At 36.6% G+C, this 18,172-nt stretch overlaps 1 protein-coding gene and 2 long non-coding RNA genes across 6 annotated transcripts in view; all 3 read right to left on the reverse strand.

The window, feature by feature from the left end:
* Positions 1-180: 180 nt before the first annotated feature.
* LOC139761911 (tRNA N(3)-cytidine methyltransferase METTL6) overlaps positions 181-18,172 on the reverse strand; it is a 40,415-nt gene continuing 22,423 nt past the window's right edge. For all 4 annotated transcript variants that reach the window (XM_071686540.1, XM_071686542.1, XM_071686539.1 and 1 more), the window contains 6 exons: positions 16,118-16,227; positions 15,590-15,699; positions 9,617-9,818; positions 892-1,093; positions 421-518; positions 181-219 (listed from right to left, as the gene is read on the reverse strand). The gene's annotated coding sequence lies outside the window, so the exon portion shown is untranslated. The remainder of the gene's footprint in view (positions 220-420; positions 519-891; positions 1,094-9,616; positions 9,819-15,589; positions 15,700-16,117; positions 16,228-18,172) is intronic.
* On the reverse strand, positions 6,074-7,545 carry LOC139762043 (uncharacterized). Its single transcript, XR_011715669.1, has 3 exons — positions 7,382-7,545; positions 6,315-7,179; positions 6,074-6,112 (listed from the first exon to the last, which is right to left on the reverse strand). It is a non-coding gene; the product is annotated as an uncharacterized lncRNA (long non-coding RNA).
* On the reverse strand, positions 8,209-8,664 carry LOC139762044 (uncharacterized). The gene is made up of 2 exons (XR_011715670.1): positions 8,449-8,664; positions 8,209-8,247 (listed from the first exon to the last, which is right to left on the reverse strand). It is a non-coding gene; the product is annotated as an uncharacterized lncRNA (long non-coding RNA).

Genomic DNA, 18,172 nt, shown 5'->3' on the forward strand with positions numbered 1-18,172 from the left:
TCTACACCTTATACAATCAACAAAACATGCATTCTTACATTGCATTTTGCAGAATGCATGAACAAGCAATCCACTGTAAACCTCTAATGAAGTTATGTTAGCCTTTAATGAAGAAAAATTAGTTTTATATCACATATGTCATAATTATCACAAGAAATATAATACTACTACCACACTCACATTTCAGGCGTACTAGAAATGGTAACAGACTGGTAGATCCTGCAAACAAAAACAAAATATATTTGAAGCAGCAACCATCAATTATTACATTAATTGAAATTCAAAAATTCAGTGCATGTTAGGACCAAAGAAGTTCAACATTCTACTTCAGAGATTTTTTTTCATCATGTTAAAATGTACTTAACCAGGACAAACAAAGCTTTAATAAACTATTGAACAAATTCAAAGATAAATTCATACCAAAACAACAAGGTTGACAAAATTTCACCAAAACTGTACTTCAAATGTTCAACATAACCAATGGTTGCAGGCAGGTTAGTCCACTGCCTTTCCAGCATCTGCAAAGGAAGCAAAGTAGGTTACTCAGGAAATTAACAAATGCAAAACATGGCATCAAACTTCACACTGTTTAAAGATACAACAAAGGGGTTCTAAAGATAATACACTAGATAAATACATAAGAATGGTATGCAGGATAATTCTTTTTAATGAACTAACATAGCTGCACTTTTATCTATACCCATGACCTTTCCCAGTCTTCTGGAAGCCTTATTTGTGCATTTCCTCTTCATGCAGTGGCTATCAAACACTAATGAAAAATCATTTTTCCCAAAAGATTCCCACTTGAATCAGTTCTATCAAAACATATGCAATGCTAGTATTCACATTCATTCATGTACTGCACATAAATAAAACCTTTTTTCAACATACCTAGTTTCATTGCGTTTGTAAAATTTATCCCAGTTCTTAGCAGCCTCTTTTTCCAGCTTCTGTTGCTGAAATTCTCCAACTATTCCACGGGAATCTTGGTGATGCAAGCACTTTACCTCCGAAGGATTAAGTATACGAAGGTAGTGACCAACGTCCCCACATTCCTGCTGTGAAAAATCACTGCCAGCTTGTGACATTTTACCTGAAAAGGAAAAATAAATTAGGCAAAGTTTGTGTACTGAACAAATTAAAATTATTTCATTTTTCAAGCAACACTATAAACCTTGAATAGACTAACTTGTACCTCTTCTCATGGACACAAACTACTAGAAATATAGTCTATCTCACCCATATAGAAAAGGAAATCATCTACTTCCACTTCGACGGCCAGAGAGGAGGAACAAATCCAGACTGGTGCTTTCAGGAAGCCAAAAACAATATATAGAGGTCACACATCCCATACTGAAACTGATATTAATAGCCAGCAGCAGTAACTATCTTCCCATGCCGCAATCAAAACTACTTTCACCCACCAGACTAAACTATTTTAGGAGTCTGTATAGAGTTGTCCTGCAGAACTGTAGTAAATATTAAACTAATTTCATACTGGGATTTGGATTACTTCACTATGAAGTAATGTTTACCACATTTTAAAACACTCATTGGAGCAAACATACTTTGTAAAGTCTCATGTTGGTCTTATAGAAACATTTAAACTCTCAAGCACCTCTAAAATTAACCTTACAGTTTTAAACTTTTTGCTTATCCTCTAAACCAAATACTCTAACAATCTCACTTTCCACCTAACCCATGTGCATCACTTCAATATTTTGGGAAGTTTGTAAGAGTTAATTCTAGTAAAAGACAAGCTAGAGAGAATCAGTGTCAAGTAGAATGTTCTCACCTATCTGCAGGCCAGTAATATACAAATGGCCAATGAAAATTACGTTCAGAATGCAATAAAAGGCTCTCTTTCCTATTCTACTCCATGTATTTTGATCAATAACAATCCATAGAGTTCAGTTGATACACAGTGCTTTTACCTCAATTTCCTTCTACCGAAATGCTCTGCTCACTTTATGAGAAACACTTTAAAAGGAGGGGGGACGGCAGGCAGGGAACATTCTGAGAAGTGATTATGATGGAAACTAGACATCAAAACAGTAACTCAACAGTATGCATTATTAGCAAGTGCTTTAAACACCATTTGGATGGATGATTTCTCTTTTCAGGACGAGTCACAAAGGAGTAAAACGCTGTTTTGCCGACAAGTCTGTAACAGGGACAAATTCACTTAGACTAATGAATCCCCTAAGTCATTACTACTCTTACCCAGACTGAGCTGAATGCCTACTTAAAAGAGTATATGGTATGCAGAAACTTACAGAATTACACTCCCTGTCGTAGCACCAAGCGGACTAGCTTAGCATTCCCAAACTAAAGCTAACCACCAGATAGATCCCTAAATTCTGAATGAAATTATTATTCAACCAATATTTGAATATGACGGCAGTGTCCATAAACCAATGATAGGCACGGTGCCGTACCAGAGAATGGAATACCATTAGTATTAAAATACTGCAAGTCAACTAATCATGCTTCCTAGATTATTCTAATAAATATATACACAACAGGAGACAAAAGACAAGATCACGTATACGTACGGCCAACTGATGCAACTTGTCGGCAAAATAAGCGTTGCCCTCCTGACCCAGCTTGCTAAATAGAATTGGTGGTGTTGATGGTAACTAGCCAACACATATTAGACTACTCAAAATACATATATATACACACAGACATATACATATATACACATGTACATAATTCATACTTTTTCTTTCTTTCTTTTAAACTATTCGCCATTTCCCACGTTAGCGAGGTAGCGTTAAGAACAGAGGACTGGGCCTTTGTGGAATATCCTCACCTGGCCCCCTCTGTTCCTCCTTTTGAAAAAAACGAGGAGAATTTCCAGCCCCCCGCTCCCTCCACTTTTAGTCGCCTTCTAGGACATGCAGGGAACACGTGGGAAGTATTCTTAATCCCCTACTGTCTGCCCTTATTCATTACCATTGCCACCTCCCCACACATGAAATAACAACCCCCTCCCCCCAAATGTGCACGACGTCGCGCTAGGAAAAAACAAGGGCCACTTTTGTTCACACTCAGTCTCTAGCTGTCATGTAATAATGCACCGAAACAACAGCTCCCTTTCCACATTCAGGCCCCTGATGAGTTGCCAGAGGATTGGCGGAATGCTTGCATAGTGCCACCGTATTCCATGTGTGGCGAGGTGGCGATGGGAGTGAATGGGGGCAGACAGTGTGAATTGTGTGCATGGGTATATATGTATGTGTGTGTATGTATATATGTGTACATTGAGATGTATAGGTATGTATATTTGCGTGTGTGGACGTGTGTGTGTGTGTATACATTGTGTATGAGGGTGGGTTGGGCCATTTCTTTCGTCTGTTTCCTTGCGCTACCTCGCAAACGCAGGAGACAGCGACAAAGCAAAATAAATAAATAGTATATATATATATGTATACGTTCCTTGCGCTACCTCGCAAACGCGGGAGACAGCAAAAAAAAAAAAAAAAAAAAAAAAAATACATTGAGACTTATGGGTATGTATATGCGCGTGTGTGGACGTGTATATATATACATGTGTATGTGGGAGGGTTGGGCCATTCTTTCGTCTGTTTCCTTGCGCTCCTCACTAACACGGGAAACAGTGCCAAAAGTATCAAAGAAAAAAAAAAGTCAAACTTCAGATTGTAAAAAAAAAAAAAAAGTCAAACTTCAGATTGTAAAAAAAAAAAAAAAAGTCAAACTTCAGATTGTAAAAAAAAAAAAAAAGTCAAACTTCAGATTGTAAAAAAAAAAAAAAAGTCAAACTTCAGATTGTAAAAAAAAAAAAAAAAAAAAGTCAAACTTCAGATTGTAAAAAAAAAAAAAAAGTCAAACTTCAGATTGTAAAAAAAAAAAAAAAGTCAAACTTCAGATTGTAAAAAAAAAAAAAAAAAAAAGTCAAACTTCAGATTGTAAAAAAAAAAAAAAAGTCAAACTTCAGATTGTAAAAAAAAAAAAAAAGTCAAACTTCAGATTGTAAAAAAAAAAAAAAAGTCAAACTTCAGATTGTAAAAAAAAAAAAAAAGTCAAACTTCAGATTGTAAAAAAAAAAAAAAAATAAAAAAAAAAAAAAAGTCAAACTTCAGATTGTAAAAAAAAAAAAAAAAAAGTCAAACTTCAGATTGTAAAAAAAAAAAAAAAGTCAAACTTCAGATTGTAAAAAAAAAAAAAAAAAAGTCAAACTTCAGATTGTAAAAAAAAAAAAAAAAGTCAAACTTCAGATTGTAAAAAAAAAAAAAAAGTCAAACTTCAGATTGTAAAAAAAAAAAAAAAGTCAAACTTCAGATTGTAAAAAAAAAAAAAAAGTTCTGGTGCCGGTCTATATCTCCCCCCCCCAGACACAAGGGGGTTCTAAAGATAATACACTAGATAAATACATAAGAATGGTATGCAGGATAATTCTTTTTAATGAACTAACATAGCTGCACTTTTATCTATACCCATGACCTTTCCCAGTCTTCTGGAAGCCTTATTTGTGCATTTCCTCTTCATGCAGTGGCTATCAAACACTAATGAAAAATCATTTTTCCCAAAAAGATTCCCACTTGAATCAGTTCTATCAAAACATATGCAATGCTAGTATTCACATTCATTCCTCTAGTTTACAAAACTTTAAAATATCTTTCAATGTTCTGAGTTCCCCTTTCATCATGTCCATCACACAGGATACAAATTGATTCCCAACTCCCCTTGTATTCTTTTCCAGTATACCTTCAAACTGAATACCCAATGAAAAGTTTGCACAGAACTTCACTCCAACTGATAAACAGCAGCCATAAAGACAAACCTAACCTAAAAAGAAATTTCTACACCTTATACAATCAACAAAACATGCATTCTTACATTGCATTTTGCAGAATGCATGAACAAGCAATCCACTGTAAACCTCTAATGAAGTTATGTTAGCCTTTAATGAAGAAAAATTAGTTTTATATCACATATGTCATAATTATCACAAGAAATATAATACTACTACCACACTCACATTTCAGGCGTACTAGAAATGGTAACAGACTGGTAGATCCTGCAAACAAAAACAAAATATATTTGAAGCAGCAACCATCAATTATTACATTAATTGAAATTCAAAAATTCAGTGCATGTTAGGACCAAAGAAGTTCAACATTCTACTTCAGAGATTTTTTTTTCATCATGTTAAAATGTACTTAACCAGGACAAACAAAGCTTTAATAAACTATTGAACAAATTCAAAGATAAATTCATACCAAAACAACAAGGTTGACAAAATTTCACCAAAACTGTACTTCAAATGTTCAACATAACCAATGGTTGCAGGCAGGTTAGTCCACTGCCTTTCCAGCATCTGCAAAGGAAGCAAAGTAGGTTACTCAGGAAATTAACAAATGCAAAACATGGCATCAAACTTCACACTGTTTAAAGATACAACAAAGGGGTTCTAAAGATAATGCATTAGATAAACAATGTGTACGAACAGTATGCAGGATAATGCTTTTTATGAAGTGACATGGCTACACTTGTATCAATACCAATGACCTTTCTCATTCTTCTGAAAGCCTTATTTGCACATTTCCTCTTCATGCAGTGGCTATCAAACACTAATGAAAAATCATTTTTCCCAAAAAGATTCCCACTTGAATCAGTTCTATCAAAACATATGCAATGCTAGTATTCACATTCATTCCTCTAGTTTACAAAACTTTAAAATATCTTTCAATGTTCTGAGTTCCCCTTTCATCATGTCCATCACACAGGATACAAATTGATTCCCAACTCCCCTTGTATTCTTTTCCAGTATACCTTCAAACTGAATACCCAATGAAAAGTTTGCACAGAACTTCACTCCAACTGATAAACAGCAGCCATAAAGACAAACCTAACCTAAAAAGAAATTTCTACACCTTATACAATCAACAAAACATGCATTCTTACATTGCATTTTGCAGAATGCATGAACAAGCAATCCACTGTAAACCTCTAATGAAGTTATGTTAGCCTTTAATGAAGAAAAATTAGTTTTATATCACATATGTCATAATTATCACAAGAAATATAATACTACTACCACACTCACATTTCAGGCGTACTAGAAATGGTAACAGACTGGTAGATCCTGCAAACAAAAACAAAATATATTTGAAGCAGCAACCATCAATTATTACATTAATTGAAATTCAAAAATTCAGTGCATGTTAGGACCAAAGAAGTTCAACATTCTACTTCAGAGATTTTTTTTTCATCATGTTAAAATGTACTTAACCAGGACAAACAAAGCTTTAATAAACTATTGAACAAATTCAAAGATAAATTCATACCAAAACAACAAGGTTGACAAAATTTCACCAAAACTGTACTTCAAATGTTCAACATAACCAATGGTTGCAGGCAGGTTAGTCCACTGCCTTTCCAGCATCTGCAAAGGAAGCAAAGTAGGTTACTCAGGAAATTAACAAATGCAAAACATGGCATCAAACTTCACACTGTTTAAAGATACAACAAAGGGGTTCTAAAGATAATACACTAGATAAATACATAAGAATGGTATGCAGGATAATTCTTTTTAATGAACTAACATAGCTGCACTTTTATCTATACCCATGACCTTTCCCAGTCTTCTGGAAGCCTTATTTGTGCATTTCCTCTTCATGCAGTGGCTATCAAACACTAATGAAAAATCATTTTTCCCAAAAAGATTCCCACTTGAATCAGTTCTATCAAAACATATACAAATGCTAGTATTCACATTCATTCCTCTAGTTTACAAAACTTTAAAATATCTTTCAATGTTCTGAGTTCCCCTTTCATCATGTCCATCACACAGGATACAAATTGATTCCCAACTCCCCTTGTATTCTTTTCCAGTATACCTTCAAACTGAATACCCAATGAAAAGTTTGCACAGAACTTCACTCCAACTGATAAACAGCAGCCATAAAGACAAACCTAACCTAAAAAGAAATTTCTACACCTTATACAATCAACAAAACATGCATTCTTACATTGCATTTTGCAGAATGCATGAACAAGCAATCCACTGTAAACCTCTAATGAAGTTATGTTAGCCTTTAATGAAGAAAAATTAGTTTTATATCACATATGTCATAATTATCACAAGAAATATAATACTACTACCACACTCACATTTCAGGCGTACTAGAAATGGTAACAGACTGGTAGATCCTGCAAACAAAAACAAAATATATTTGAAGCAGCAACCATCAATTATTACATTAATTGAAATTCAAAAATTCAGTGCATGTTAGGACCAAAGAAGTTCAACATTCTACTTCAGAGATTTTTTTTTCATCATGTTAAAATGTACTTAACCAGGACAAACAAAGCTTTAATAAACTATTGAACAAATTCAAAGATAAATTCATACCAAAACAACAAGGTTGACAAAATTTCACCAAAACTGTACTTCAAATGTTCAACATAACCAATGGTTGCAGGCAGGTTAGTCCACTGCCTTTCCAGCATCTGCAAAGGAAGCAAAGTAGGTTACTCAGGAAATTAACAAATGCAAAACATGGCATCAAACTTCACACTGTTTAAAGATACAACAAAGGGGTTCTAAAGATAATGCATTAGATAAACAATGTGTACGAACAGTATGCAGGATAATGCTTTTTATGAAGTGACATGGCTACACTTGTATCAATACCAATGACCTTTCTCATTCTTCTGAAAGCCTTATTTGCACATTTCCTCTTCATGCAGTAACTATCAAACACTAATGAAAAATCATTTTTCCCAAAAAGATTCCCACTTGAATCAGTTCTATCAAAACATATGCAATGCTAGTATTCACATTCATTCCTCTAGTTTACAAAACTTTAAAATATCTTTCAATGTTCTGAGTTCCCCTTTCATCATGTCCATCACACAGGATACAAATTGATTCCCAACTCCCCTTGTATTCTTTTCCAGTATACCTTCAAACTGAATACCCAATGAAAAGTTTGCACAGAACTTCACTCCAACTGATAAACAGCAGCCATAAAGACAAACCTAACCTAAAAAGAAATTTCTACACCTTATACAATCAACAAAACATGCATTCTTACATTGCATTTTGCAGAATGCATGAACAAGCAATCCACTGTAAACCTCTAATGAAGTTATGTTAGCCTTTAATGAAGAAAAATTAGTTTTATATCACATATGTCATAATTATCACAAGAAATATAATACTACTACCACACTCACATTTCAGGCGTACTAGAAATGGTAACAGACTGGTAGATCCTGCAAACAAAAACAAAATATATTTGAAGCAGCAACCATCAATTATTACATTAATTGAAATTCAAAAATTCAGTGCATGTTAGGACCAAAGAAGTTCAACATTCTACTTCAGAGATTTTTTTTCATCATGTTAAAATGTACTTAACCAGGACAAACAAAGCTTTAATAAACTATTGAACAAATTCAAAGATAAATTCATACCAAAACAACAAGGTTGACAAAATTTCACCAAAACTGTACTTCAAATGTTCAACATAACCAATGGTTGCAGGCAGGTTAGTCCACTGCCTTTCCAGCATCTGCAAAGGAAGCAAAGTAGGTTACTCAGGAAATTAACAAATGCAAAACATGGCATCAAACTTCACACTGTTTAAAGATACAACAAAGGGGTTCTAAAGATAATACACTAGATAAATACATAAGAATGGTATGCAGGATAATTTAGCCATAAAGACAAACCTAACCTAAAAAGAAATTTCTACACCTTATACAATCAACAAAACATGCATTCTTACATTGCATTTTGCAGAATGCATGAACAAGCAATCCACTGTAAACCTCTAATGAAGTTATGTTAGCCTTTAATGAAGAAAAATTAGTTTTATATCACATATGTCATAATTATCACAAGAAATATAATACTACTACCACACTCACATTTCAGGCGTACTAGAAATGGTAACAGACTGGTAGATCCTGCAAACAAAAACAAAATATATTTGAAGCAGCAACCATCAATTATTACATTAATTGAAATTCAAAAATTCAGTGCATGTTAGGACCAAAGAAGTTCAACATTCTACTTCAGAGATTTTTTTTTCATCATGTTAAAATGTACTTAACCAGGACAAACAAAGCTTTAATAAACTATTGAACAAATTCAAAGATAAATTCATACCAAAACAACAAGGTTGACAAAATTTCACCAAAACTGTACTTCAAATGTTCAACATAACCAATGGTTGCAGGCAGGTTAGTCCACTGCCTTTCCAGCATCTGCAAAGGAAGCAAAGTAGGTTACTCAGGAAATTAACAAATGCAAAACATGGCATCAAACTTCACACTGTTTAAAGATACAACAAAGGGGTTCTAAAGATAATACACTAGATAAATACATAAGAATGGTATGCAGGATAATTCTTTTTAATGAACTAACATAGCTGCACTTTTATCTATACCCATGACCTTTCCCAGTCTTCTGGAAGCCTTATTTGTGCATTTCCTCTTCATGCAGTGGCTATCAAACACTAATGAAAAATCATTTTTCCCAAAAGATTCCCACTTGAATCAGTTCTATCAAAACATATGCAATGCTAGTATTCACATTCATTCATGTACTGCACATAAATAAAACCTTTTTTCAACATACCTAGTTTCATTGCGTTTGTAAAATTTATCCCAGTTCTTAGCAGCCTCTTTTTCCAGCTTCTGTTGCTGAAATTCTCCAACTATTCCACGGGAATCTTGGTGATGCAAGCACTTTACCTCCGAAGGATTAAGTATACGAAGGTAGTGACCAACGTCCCCACATTCCTGCTGTGAAAAATCACTGCCAGCTTGTGACATTTTACCTGAAAAGGAAAAATAAATTAGGCAAAGTTTGTGTACTGAACAAATTAAAATTATTTCATTTTTCAAGCAACACTATAAACCTTGAATAGACTAACTTGTACCTCTTCTCATGGACACAAACTACTAGAAATATAGTCTATCTCACCCATATAGAAAAGGAAATCATCTACTTCCACTTCGACGGCCAGAGAGGAGGAACAAATCCAGACTGGTGCTTTCAGGAAGCCAAAAACAATATATAGAGGTCACACATCCCATACTGAAACTGATATTAATAGCCAGCAGCAGTAACTATCTTCCCATGCCGCAATCAAAACTACTTTCACCCACCAGACTAAACTATTTTAGGAGTCTGTATAGAGTTGTCCTGCAGAACTGTAGTAAATATTAAACTAATTTCATACTGGGATTTGGATTACTTCACTATGAAGTAATGTTTACCACATTTTAAAACACTCATTGGAGCAAACATACTTTGTAAAGTCTCATGTTGGTCTTATAGAAACATTTAAACTCTCAAGCACCTCTAAAATTAACCTTACAGTTTTAAACTTTTTGCTTATCCTCTAAACCAAATACTCTAACAATCTCACTTTCCACCTAACCCATGTGCATCACTTCAATATTTTGGGAAGTTTGTAAGAGTTAATTCTAGTAAAAGACAAGCTAGAGAGAATCAGTGTCAAGTAGAATGTTCTCACCTATCTGCAGGCCAGTAATATACAAATGGCCAATGAAAATTACGTTCAGAATGCAATAAAAGGCTCTCTTTCCTATTCTACTCCATGTATTTTGATCAATAACAATCCATAGAGTTCAGTTGATACACAGTGCTTTTACCTCAATTTCCTTCTACCGAAATGCTCTGCTCACTTTATGAGAAACACTTTAAAAGGAGGGGGGACGGCAGGCAGGGAACATTCTGAGAAGTGATTATGATGGAAACTAGACATCAAAACAGTAACTCAACAGTATGCATTATTAGCAAGTGCTTTAAACACCATTTGGATGGATGATTTCTCTTTTCAGGACGAGTCACAAAGGAGTAAAACGCTGTTTTGCCGACAAGTCTGTAACAGGGACAAATTCACTTAGACTAATGAATCCCCTAAGTCATTACTACTCTTACCCAGACTGAGCTGAATGCCTACTTAAAAGAGTATATGGTATGCAGAAACTTACAGAATTACACTCCCTGTCGTAGCACCAAGCGGACTAGCTTAGCATTCCCAAACTAAAGCTAACCACCAGATAGATCCCTAAATTCTGAATGAAATTATTATTCAACCAATATTTGAATATGACGGCAGTGTCCATAAACCAATGATAGGCACGGTGCCGTACCAGAGAATGGAATACCATTAGTATTAAAATACTGCAAGTCAACTAATCATGCTTCCTAGATTATTCTAATAAATATATACACAACAGGAGACAAAAGACAAGATCACGTATACGTACGGCCAACTGATGCAACTTGTCGGCAAAATAAGCGTTGCCCTCCTGACCCAGCTTGCTAAATAGAATTGGTGGTGTTGATGGTAACTAGCCAACACATATTAGACTACTCAAAATACATATATATACACACAGACATATACATATATACACATGTACATAATTCATACTTTTTCTTTCTTTCTTTTAAACTATTCGCCATTTCCCACGTTAGCGAGGTAGCGTTAAGAACAGAGGACTGGGCCTTTGTGGAATATCCTCACCTGGCCCCCTCTGTTCCTCCTTTTGAAAAAAACGAGGAGAATTTCCAGCCCCCCGCTCCCTCCACTTTTAGTCGCCTTCTAGGACATGCAGGGAACACGTGGGAAGTATTCTTAATCCCCTACTGTCTGCCCTTATTCATTACCATTGCCACCTCCCCACACATGAAATAACAACCCCCTCCCCCCAAATGTGCACGACGTCGCGCTAGGAAAAAACAAGGGCCACTTTTGTTCACACTCAGTCTCTAGCTGTCATGTAATAATGCACCGAAACAACAGCTCCCTTTCCACATTCAGGCCCCTGATGAGTTGCCTGAGGATTGGCGGAATGCTTGCATAGTGCCACCGTATTCCATGTGTGGCGAGGTGGCGATTGACTTGACCCTCAACCCTACTGTACCGAATTACCTTGCTCTTATTCACATTTACTCTTAACTTTCTTCTTTCACACACTTTACCAAACTCAGTCACCAGCTTCAGCAATTTCTCACATGAATCAGCCACCAGCACTGTATCATCAGCGAACAACAACTGACTCACTTCCCAAGCTCTCTCATCCCCAACAGACTTCATACTTGCCCCTCTTTCCAAAACTCTTGCATTCACCTCCCTAACAACCCCATCCATAAACAAATTAAACAACCATGGACACATCACACACCCCTGCTGCAAACCTACATTCACTGAGAACCAATCATTTTCCTCTCTTCCTACACGGACACATGCCTTACATCCTCGATAAAAACTTTTAACTGCAAACAACTTGCCTCCCACACCATAACTTCTTAATACCTTCCACAGAGCATCTCTATATGCCCTCTCCAGATCCATAAATGCTACATACAAATCCATTTGCTTTCCTAAGTATTTCTCACATACATTCTTCAAAGCAAACACCTGATCCACACATCCTCTACCACTTCTGAAACCACACTCCTCTTCCCCAATCTGATGCTCTGTACATGCCTTCACCCTCTCAATCAATACCCTCCCATATAATTGACCAGGAATACTCAACAAACTTATACCTCTGTAATTTGAGCACTCACTCTTATCCCCTTTGCCTTTGTACAATGGCACTATGCGCGCATTCCGCCAATCCTCAGGCACCTCACCATGAGTCATACATACATTAAATAACCTTACCAACCAGTCAATAATACAGTCACCCCCTTTTTTAATAAATTCCACTGCAATACCATCCAAACCTGCAGCCTTGCCGGCTTTCATCTTCTGCAAAGCTTTTACTACCTCTTCTCTGTTTACCAAATCATTTTCCCTAACCCTCTCACTCTGCACACCACCTCGACCAAAACACCCTATATCTGCCACTCTATCATCAAACACATTCAACAAACCTTCAAAATACTCACTCCATCTCCTCCTCACATCACCACTACTTATCACCTCCCCATTTGCGCCCTTCACTGAAGTTCCCATTTGCTCCCTTGTCTTACGCACTTTATTTACCTCCTTCCAGAACATCTTTTTATTCTCCCTAAAATTTAATGATACTCTCTCACCCCAACTCTCATTTGCCCTCTTTTTCACCTCTTGCACCTTTCTCTTGACCTCCTGTCTCTTTCTTTTATACATCTCCCACTCAATTGCATTTTTTCCATGCAAAAATCGTCCAAATGCCTCTCTCTTCTCTTTCACTAATAATCTTACTTCTTCATCCCACAACTCACTACCCTTTCTAATCAACCCACCTCCCACTCTTCTCATGCCACAAGCATCTTTTGTGCAATCCACCACTGATTCCCTAAATACATCCCATTCCTTTCCCACTCCCCTTACTTACATTGTTCTCACCTTGTATCATTATACTTTGTAGCTGTCTCCTGCACTAGCGAGGTAGTGCAAGGAAACAGACAAAAGAATGGCCCAACCCACCCACATACACATGTATATAAAAACACACACACATACATACCTATATATCTCAAAGTATAGATCAAACCACCTCACACCACAAATTGTCCTCAAACTTTCCATTTGCAACACATCCACCCTCCTTCACACAACTCTATCTATAGCCCACACCTTACAACCATATAACATTGATGGAACTACTATTCCTTTAAACATACCCATTTTTGCTTACCGAGATAACGTTTTCACCTTACATGCATTTTTCAACGCTCCCAGAACTTTCGCCCCCTCCCCCACCCTATGATCCACTTACATGGTTCCAACCGCTGCCAAATCCACTCCCAGATATTCAAAACACTTCACTTCCTCCAGTTTTTCTGAATTCAAACTTACCTCCCAACTTATTCATCTACTCTCAGCTTTCTTCTTTCGCACACTTGACCAAACTCAGTCAGCAGTTACTGCAGTTTCTCGTCCAAATTAGCCACCAGCGCTGTATCATCAGCGAACAACAACTGACTCACTTCCCAAGCTCTCATCCACAACAGACTGCATACTTGCCCCTCTTTCCAAAACTTTTGCATTCACCTCCCTAACAACCCCTCCATAAACAAATTAACAACCATAGAGACATCACGCACCCCTGCCGCAAAACAACATTTACCGAGAACCAATCACTTTCCTCTCTGCCTACTCGTACACATGCCTTACATCCTCGATAAAAACTTTTCACTGCTTCTAACACCTTGCCTCCCACATCATATATTCTTAATACCTTTCACAGAGCTTCTCTATCATATAACTTCTCCAGATCCATACATGCTATATACAAATCCATTTGCTATTCTAAGTATTTCTCACATACATTCTACAAAGCAAACACCTGATCCACATCCTCTACCACTTCTGAAACCACACTGTTCTTCCCCAATCTAATGCTCCGATTGCACCCCCTCCCCCCGATGTCGCGTGACGTGCTCTCTCAACCACGCTTTTTCTTACCACATCTCTTACCCTTTCATTACTTACTCGATCAAACCACCTCACACCGCATATTGTCCTCAAACATCTCATTTCCAACACATCCACTCTCCTTTGCACAACCTTTCCTATAGCCCACACCTTGCAACCATATAACATTGCTGGAACCGCTAATCCTTTAAACATGTCCATTTTTGCACTGAGATAATGTTCTTGCCTTCCATACATTCTTCAACGCTCCCAAAACCTTCACCCCCTCTCCCACCCAGTGACTCCTTTCCACTTCTATGGTTCCACCCGCTGCCAAATCCACTCCCAGATATCTAAAACACTTTACTTCCTCCAGTTTTTCTCCATTCAAACTTACCCCCAATTGATCTGTCCCTCAACCCTACTGAACCTAATAACCTCTTATTCACATTTACTCTCGACTTTCTTCTTTCACACACTTTACCAAACTCAGTCTCCAGCTTCTGTAGTTACTCATCTGAATCAGCCACCAGCGCTGTATTATCAGCAAACAACTGACTCATTTTCCGAGCCCTCTCATACATAACATACTGCATACTTGCCCCTTTCTCAAAAACTTACATTCACCTCCCTAACAACCCCATCCATAAACAAATTATACAACCATGGAGACATCAAGTATGCATGGGTCATGGTGAAGTGCCTGAGGATTGGCAGAATGCATGCATAGTGCCATTGTATAAAGGCAAAGGGGATAAAGGCGAGTGTTCAAATTACAGAGGTATAAGTCTGTTGAGTATTCCTGGGCTTATATGGGAGGGTTTGATTAAGAGGGTCAAGGCATGTACAAATTATGAGATTGGGTAAGAGCAGTGTGGTTTCAGAAGTTGTAGAGGATGTGTGGATCAGGTGCTCGATTTGAAGAATGTGAAAATGCTTAGAAATGCATATGGATTTGTATGCAGTATTTATGGTTCTGGAGAATGCATATAAGAGTTGATAGAGATGCTCTGTGGAAGGTATTAAGAGTACATAGTGTGGAAGGCAAGTTACTAGATGCAGTGAAACGTTTTTACTGAAGATGTAAGGCATGTGCACAAGTAGGAAGAGAGGAAAGTGATTGGTTATTTAAGTCAAGCAAATTGGCTTATATGAAAATTATGCATAATGAAATGGTTACTGTAAACAATACCAAAAGCAATGTAAGCATGAAAGAAACGTACCCTTGCCCAATCATAATTTTCATCCATATTTGTACAACTACAGTATCTTCTCTCAAACATCATACTTCTTGAAGGTTACTTTGTCTAGTTCCTCAACTGTCCATATGTTCCTGCAATTAGAAACCAGTCATTAATTTAGGAAAACGACCAATTTATTTTTTCAAACCAACATAATTCAGCGACTTACGTAAACATCATTTACTCATTCAAGTTTTGTTTTTCCATCATTTAACAATACACGAGGAGCCAATGTAAATGGTAATATCTACTCCCAGTGTAAATGCGAAGTGCAACAAGATGAAACTGAAAAGTGTAAGCAAATATTTGAACAGGAAAGACCAGTTATGACTGACTAATCCAGTAAAATATTTATTTCTAAACCGGAAATGCTTTTAATTACATCACTACAAAAACTTAATGGGTTTGATAGTATATGTTGTACTTAATCATATAAATCAAATCTTATTGCATAATGAAATGATTACTGTATACAATACCGAAAGCAATGTAAGCATGAAAGAAACGTACCCTTGCCCAATCATAATTTTCATCCATATTTGTACAACTACAGTATCTTCTCTCAAACATCATACTTCTTGAAGGTTACTTTGTCTAGTTCCTCAACTGTTCATATGTTCCTGCAATTAGAAACCAGTCATTAATTTAGGAAAACGACCAATTTATTTTTTCAAACCAATATAATTCAGCGACTTACGTAAACATCATTTACTAATTCAAGTTTTGTTTTTCCATCATTTAACAATACACGAAGAGCCAATGTAAATAGTAATATCTACTCCCAGTGTAAGTGTGAAGTGCAGTAAGATGAAACTGAAAAGTGTAAGCAAATATTTGAACAGGAAAGACCAGTTATGACTGACTAATCCAGTAAAATACTTATTCTAAACTGGAAATGCTTTTATTTACATCACTACAAAAACTTAATGGGTTTGATAGTATATGCTGTCCTTAATCATATAAATCAAATATTATTGCAGCAGTACAATCCAGTCTGGTAAACACTTTTTTCTAAACTAGGATTTATAATTAATCAGTTTTTTGTAACACTTTTCATAAACAAATTTTTTAAGTAAAATACTTATTTCTAAACTGGAAATGCTTTTACTTACACCGCTATGAATACTTAATGGGTTTGATAGTAATGTGCTTAATCATATAAATAAAATCATTTTATTGCAGAAGTACAACAGTCTGGCAAACGCATGTTAATCACTTTTTTAACACTTTTCATACACCATTCTTTCTAAAACGAGGGGGAAAAAAAATCAATGGAGAAGTGAGAATTGATCTTAATCTTTGTACAGAGAGGTATGTTATTTTATCTTCATTTCAAATTTAGGCTCAACCTTATTTCCTATTAGTTACATTCCAGGAAGAGGTTATCCATTCAAGTGTGAGAATTCCAAATAGTTGGGTCAGTTCACTCATATTTGATCTTTTCATTTTTTATACTAGTAATTTTACATTGTCAACTTGCTGTCAATGGACTGAACCAGGCTATGTGAAATGTCTGGGGTAAAGCATGGAAAGGTCTGTGGGGCCTGGATGTGGAAATGGAGCTGTGGTTTCAGTGCTTTACACATGACAGCTAGAGATTGAGTGTGAACGAATGTGGCCCTTGTTGTCTTTTCCTAACGCTAACTCGCGTACATGCGGGGGGAGGGGGTTGTCATTTCATGTGTGGCAGGGTGGTGACGGGAATAAATATGGGCAGACAGTATGAATTATGTACATGTGTATATATTTACATGTCTGCGTGTATATACATGTATACATTGAGATTTATACGTATGTATATGTGCGTGTATGTATATGCATGTATGAGTGGATTGGGCCATTCTTTCGTCTGTTTCCTTGCGCTACCTAGCTGATGCGGGAGACAGCAACAAAGTTTAATAAATAAAATGCATTATACTTAATTGCAGTCTCCTGTGTCAGCGAAGCAGCGCAAGGAAACAGACAGGGAATGGCTCAACTCACCCACATACACATATATATCCAGGCCCTACAGACCTTTTCATGGTTTACCCCAGAAGATTCACATGCCCTGGTTCAATCCACTGACAGCACATCAACCCTGGTATACCACCTCATTCTAATTCACTATTCCTTGCACACCTTTCACCCTCCTATATATTCAGGACCCAATCGCTCAAAATCTTCATGCCATCCTTCCACCATCTGTTTGGTCTCCCGCTTCTTCCCTCCACCTATGACACAAATCTTCTTTGTCAATCTTTCCTCACTCATTCCCTCCATATTTTCAAATCATTTCAACACACACTCTTCTGCTCTCTCAACCATAGTCTCTTATCCCACACATCTCTCTTACCCTTACATTACTTACTTGATCAAACCAACTCCCACCACATATTGTCCTCAAACATTTAATTTCCAAAACATCCACCCTCCTCTGTACAACCCTATCTATAGCATGCCTCACAACCATATTGTTGGAACCACTAAACCTTCAAACATACCCATAATTGCTCTCAGAGATAACATTCTTGCCTTTCACACATTCTTCACTCACAGAACCTTCACCTCCAACCCCACCCTGCA

The sequence above is a fragment of the Panulirus ornatus genome, chromosome 42 (assembly GCF_036320965.1).
Source record: "Panulirus ornatus isolate Po-2019 chromosome 42, ASM3632096v1, whole genome shotgun sequence".
Lineage (NCBI taxonomy): Eukaryota > Metazoa > Arthropoda > Malacostraca > Decapoda > Palinuridae > Panulirus > Panulirus ornatus.